Here is a 6,442-nt window from a genome sequence, read left to right on the forward strand (position 1 = left end):
ATATAGCGGGACACGCACGCACGCACGCACGCACGCGTCTTATATGCGGCTTGCGGTGAATTGCGTAATTTCGTTTCGTCGAGCGATCTTTTCCACGGCTGGGCTTCCCTCCAATTTAATTTCAACAAGGACAAACGGCCGCCGCCGTGTCGCGCTCGTGCCCCGCCGACATTTAATCGAACCGTGTACATAAACATGTGTATATATATATATTTATATGTATGTGTGTGTCTGTGACATTTGACTCGTCCAATTTCCCTCGCTCCCTTGCAAAATCGTCTTCGAGCTTCGTCTCTTTCCCGTTTCTTTCTTCTTCTTCTTCTTCTTCTTCTTTTCCACTCTTCCTTCCCTGAGGCTGTGTTTCTCTCTTCTCTCCCTCCCTCCCTCCCTTGCGTGTGCCATCGGTTGACATTTGCCACCGACTGGCGATGGAGGCGAACGGAGGCCGTCCAGTGGAATCTCGAGTGCATGCTATATAAGGGGATTATGGGATCGTGAATTTAGGAAAATTTAGGGGACAAAGTCGGGAGCGTGTAGCACGGATATATCGGTGATATTATATCTGTAGTGAAGAAAGTGGTGAAATTAACTAAATTATCGTCGATCTCTGGCGGTTTGGAAAGGAAAGATGAGGGAAAAGGTGGCGTTTTCGATCGTTTCCCGATACGATCGGTTTTCGAAGAAGAGGAAGAAAATAACCGATGGAGTCTAAGCGCGAAAAAAAAAGAAGAAGAGGAGGACTATATTTCAGAGGAAAGAAAGCAAAAAAGGGGAGAAAAGAAATAATAGGAGAAAGGTGGAGATGCTGCTCGGGAGAGACACAGGTAAAAGGTGAAATGATGCGAGATATCAGCGGTTCGACAATCGCTAACGACTCTATTCTCTTTCGTCGAAGGGTTGCTCGTAAACCATTACTCGTGAACCTGCGCAAACTCTCTTTCTCGCATTCACGAATAAACGGCCGATACTCGCCCGATACCTTCCACGAAACACCTCGGCCATGCCTATCGGCCGCTCATTATCTTCATCGGAGGATCGAGGTGCCTTTCGAAACGAGAGGTTGCAACATTGTTCTTTCGCTTCCAATTGTTTACCTGTCCGACGGCCATCGATGGCCCTCCTTCCGGAACGACACGGGCAAATTTAATTTATTTGCTCCCCGACCTTGCCCGGGACGCGATGGGAAATTCAACGAATCTTCCTTTAATTCTTTTCTTTTTTTTTTTTTTTTAAAGAAAGAAGAAAGGAATCCGACTTGCCATTAAATTTCTATTTATGGAGAGACGAAAAATTCTCCATTTATCGATATATCCATCCACCAATTATACATGTACAAATGCAACGAATGAAAGAAAGAAGAATAGCCTCTCGTTAATCTCGTTCAACCCCGGTTCTCGATCTTCGCATTTTCTCGTCCCGTCCTCGCCGGTTGCATTCCAACAGGGGACTTTTCAAGAGGCGCGCTTGCGCAATCGATCGTTGCGCGATTCCCGATAAAATATCAGGCCCCCTGTCGAACGATCGTTGGAATTCACGATTTTTAATCATAGACGGGCCCCGCATCTCTCTCGTGAATCGATCAATTGACGTTTAATTAACTTGGCCCAGCTTCGTTCTGGTCGGAATTCATCGAGAATAAAAACCGATGATGTATAAATATATATATATATAGTGATGAAGGGGTGGCTGGTTTTTCACACTGTCCTCGATCATCGCGACAGCCCATGAGAAACCGATAAACCGTGACGTGAAAGGAAAAAACGCGATCACCAAGCCGCCTGCGTTGCCATTGTGAGTGAAATGAGTATATCGGCGAAAAGGGGGAGTCGGTTGGATAATTTAACGATCGTATCGAGCGTGTGTGCTGAAAAGTAGGTCCATTCAGTTTCGCGTATACTTGGCCCATTCATCGCCGGTTTAGCGATCGAGACGGGTTGAATCGCTCGTCTAGACGAGCCGACACGGATGATTTGCAATCACCGCTCTTCGATGGATCAATGGGCAGTGTGTTTGGTAAATGGAGTGGTGTCGGTGAATAGCTACTGGACTTCACGGACCACCAGCCATCATCTACACCTGAAAAATTTTGAAACAAGACTATTAAGACGATTTTAATCTTTCGTAACGCTATATCGAATCGTGGAAAATTTAAATTTGCACAAGAAGATATATATATTTATTCTGATAAAAGTCTATACATTTCACGCGAAAAAAGGAGAGAATCATTCGTTTTTTTTCTCCTCCATGGCTCATCCGTTCGTGGGAAACGAAGAAATGAGGAGATGTTTCGCAAATATTGGCTCATCAGTTACGCACTCTAATTGAAATATTTCCCTGGGCAATGTTTAATCGCGAATTAAGATATCAATCATGCACGCTTGTAAACTCGAATAATTATCGTCTTTGGGCGTCATCTCTTCGAGGCATTTCTTCTAACGTCTCCGGCGAAGGCTGCACAACGAAGGCGGCAACCCCCCGTTCCTCGGGGCTCGTTTCGACAGAGCAGGTAAGTGGCGGCGATTAGCGAAGGAACAGGACAGCGTGTAATTAAGGCGCCTGTGTTAAAGCCCACAGTTCCACAGCCGGCTTAACTTACGTACAACGAGTCTCCCCCGAGCATCGATGCGTCACGAAATGTTGAGCCGCCTCGAATACCGAAGAATTCCTATCGCTTATCCGCATATTTTCAAGGGTCACCGAGCCGGGCCGAGAACGTGCCTCGCTCTTCCATCGCCAACTCTCCGTCGAGGGTGGAAACCACGCGAACATCTTTCCGTTTCTCCCGTGTTTCCATTCGAAAACTTTCTTTCAGAGACTTTCAAGTCAAACAAATTTTAAAATTGAATCATTCAACTTGTAATTTTCAGATTTTCAGAATTCTTAAATGAATGAAGAGATTCTTTCCCCTTACAAACTTATCACGGTTCGTGGCCATCGTAAAAGGAACAACCTGGCCATTCGATCATGGCCAAGAGAAGAAACCGAGATAAGAAGGGATGAAAGGGGACGAAGATGTAAGTAAGTCGAAGCATTTTTCTCTTTTTCTTTTTTCCCTTCTTTCTTTTGGGGGCAAGCATCTTATCATGAAAGGCGTCCACGTCGATTCGAAAGGGAGATTCCTTCGTGGTGTCGTCACGGATTTCATGCATTCCTGCGCGGACGCCGCGGGAGGCTTCCTTAAAACCGAAAGTGATACCGGGACGCCGCGGACGTGAAAAGACGGGCGGAGAGGCTCAGCCCTCGTACACTCTCTCGCGTGACACGGCTCCATACGAACGAGTGTGGAGAAAAAACGTGGAGGAACGGGGAGAGATAAAGAGGAGAGGATGAAAGAGGAGGTTTTCTTTCTTTTTATTTATTCTTTCTTTCCTTTCGCCACGTGACGAACTGAAGTAAGTGCACCTGTGTCACGGCAACCCGACCGGTCGATCGATCGGACAGATAACTCGAACACGGAGGGGAAACAGGTGTAAATAGGTGGATATGACGTTCGAATTCATGTAACTCGGATTGAGACAAATTTCCTTCACGGGAGGAGATACTTAAACCAATCTGATTAGAATATTTTGTATAACAAATGGTGAAACATATAGTTGATGCACTTGTGAATTTTTGAGAATTGAGCGAAAAGATTAAAAATTTTGAAATATAATAACTCGATATAGCAGGAAACGAGTATTGTTTCGGGTCGGCAAGGTAAGGTAATTATCGTAGGCAACAGAAGCCATTTTCTATAAGGTCGTTTTCTTCATTTTTTTTTGCCCGCCTTCTAGGTCGTCGATTTCTTCAACGGCTACGGTTTTTGCTTTATGCAACGTTCCCGGTGACGCGCAACGAGACCTTCGACGATCTCGGAGAGAACGATCATTCTTGCTTTATTAGTTTGCTCCTTTGCTCTCGCGCATTAGGCAACGTGGAATATTTCTTCGATGAACCCGCGATGTTTCAACTTTCCTTTTCTTTTTTTTTTAAGATTTCTCTTCGAGTAATTTGTACACCAATTAATTTGATTTCCCAAAGATGGAAGGAAACGTTGCCTTTACGATTTATATCGAGAAACGAGATCGACGACACGATCCACAAAAAAAAAGAAAGAAAACACGAAGATCGTGGTCGATCGAATCGACCACGTTCTCACGATACTGCCTCGATTAATTTCCCTCTCTTAGGTAATTCCTTATCGAGATCAATCACGAGATGCCGCTGCCCCTTTAACGCGATCGTTTAACACAAACCATCCTGCTGTCGGGTTCCACGTATGCCGCCAGGAAACGGGGGTACAACCACAGCTGGCGAATTTCCAGGCACCTGGCTGGAGAAAGAAGCTGGAATCGAGTGGTGGATCTGGAAAAGAAGCGCGAGAGAAGGAGAGAGAGAGAAAGAAAGAAAGAAAGAAAAAAAAGGGAAGAAAGGCACGAAATCTGGCGGAAGAAAGACGTTCGAGAGAAATTGAGGAAGGGGTTGGCTAGGTAAGAAGAATCTCTCCGCTTTCTAAACGGTATGCGGAAGGGTTGAGGCTAACCTGGACTCCTCTCCCTCCCTCTCTCTCTCTCTCTCGTCTCGATTTTTTTTATTATTCCCTACCCCCTCGATGATAGGGCGGTTACCGAGGTACCGTTAGGTCAGCTCGCCATCAAGCTGCCCCTTGTGGTGGGTGGTTGCAGCGTTTCCTCCTCTTCTTCTCCATTTTTTTTTTTTTTCGTCCCCCTTTGTTGACGCTTCTTCGCCCGCTTCCTTGAAACCCTCGTCCATAACTGTGATCCGTGTAATCCACGCGCTGCTTCCGCGTTTCGAGGGGCTGCGTCTTTTTTTTCTCACGAGCACCCCGTTTGGGAAACGTTCTGCTTCTTTTTTTCCTCTCTCTTTTTTTAGATTCAACTGGGAATGGACCTCGCTTTTTTTTGGGAGGGGAATTAATTTGAACGCGGTGCTTTTTTGGACGTGGAAATGGAGGAATGTGAAGGGAAAGGTGGCGATGATATATAGAATTGGAAAATATTAATCGAGTGGAGTTTTTGAGGTTTTAAAATCGATGTTTTATTAAACATTGCTCGATTATTAAAATTCCATTGCACGAGACCGCGTTGTGTCTCGAGCTGATCTTCGAACAGATAAGACTTAATTATTCGAGGAATCAAAAAAATTCTTATACTTTTTACAGAGTGAAGCTTCCAGCGCTCCAAAGGACAACGTGTCAATAATCTAGTCGAGGCGACTACTCCCCGTGGATAGAAATCGTTGTAGTCCTTGAACACTGTGCAAGATTACGACAAGATTTATGGCAATATTGATAAATTCGTCGAAATTTGGTAGAGAATGTTTCGAATTTCATTTGAAATTTTCGTTTCTTGAAACGAAATGATTTCACTCGGAATGAAAAGAATTGTAAAAATGGCGTGAAAATAATTAAGTTCCAAGAAAGAAGATTTTAAAGCATTGTGTAAAGATTTTAAAGCGTGGCTGTCGCAGGTAATTTCCGAGCGTTCTTTATTTTTCTAGGCCAAAAATCCTTGTACTTTCCCCCCCCCCTCATTTTTACGGAACGAGACCTCCCTCTATCCAACGATTTCTTTACTTTTCAATCATGGAGGATATCTCTGAAACGATCGTTGAAACACGTTTCTTCGGAATAGATTCGATCACTTGTTTAGATTATTTAAATATATTTCGTTCGCCGTTCTTGGACAGGGAAAATTTCGAAGAAAATTTCATCGTTCACGAACGACTCTTCCCTCGACTTTTGATCCCTCCCTTCGTTCCATCCTCGTCGAGCGGAGGAGAACTGGTTCCATCCGTCGAAAGTTCACCAGAATATTCAACATCGGCGAGAAAAACGAGGAGAGGAAGAACAGAGACAAGTGACGGTACGTGACCGGACTTGAAAACGAAGAAGGGGCGGGGAAGGGATCCCCGTGGATTTCGAAATAGAGAGATGCAAGGTCGCTAACCGTAATAATTTTGCAAATTTCCTTTTCTCTCCGAGGTGTTCACCTCGGTGCACCTCGCTGCGTCCCTCGAGGTCACGGAGGATTCTCCCTCTTTTCCTTTCTTCCTCCTCTTCTTCTTCTTCTTCTTTTTTTTCCCCTCCCCCTTCCTCGTTGTCCCATAACGGGATCGCGAAAAATTCGATCCTACCTGAGACCGTTAAAAATAACGCTCCCTTGGCCTTTTTCTGCCTTTTCTCCGACTGCTCTCGCTCGCGAAGAGGAAAGCAAGGACAAGTCAAGGGGGGAAAAATTATTAGAAACGGGTTATTAGAATCCGATGCGGAGAGAGAACACGGCCGGGGAGCGAAGGTTGCTCGATTTTTCTTCCCAAGAGTGAGCAAGAAAATTCGCTACAGAAACAACTAGTTCCTAGATAGATCAGAAAAAAAGAAAAAAAAACGTTGTTTCTTGCCGGAAGTCAAGGACGGGGCCTCGACTTTGCTCACTTGGAATGT

General features: G+C 44.9%; 1 long non-coding RNA gene across 1 annotated transcript; it reads left to right on the plus strand.

Moving 5' to 3' along the window:
* The first annotated feature begins 2,961 nt into the window (after positions 1-2,961).
* Positions 2,962-5,473, plus strand: LOC102656509. The gene is made up of 2 exons (XR_003306131.1): positions 2,962-4,469; positions 5,162-5,473. It is a non-coding gene; the product is annotated as an uncharacterized LOC102656509 (long non-coding RNA).
* Positions 5,474-6,442: the final 969 nt, after the last annotated feature.

Source organism: Apis mellifera, linkage group LG15 (genome assembly GCF_003254395.2).
Source record: "Apis mellifera strain DH4 linkage group LG15, Amel_HAv3.1, whole genome shotgun sequence".
In the NCBI taxonomy this organism is placed as follows: domain Eukaryota; kingdom Metazoa; phylum Arthropoda; class Insecta; order Hymenoptera; family Apidae; genus Apis; species Apis mellifera.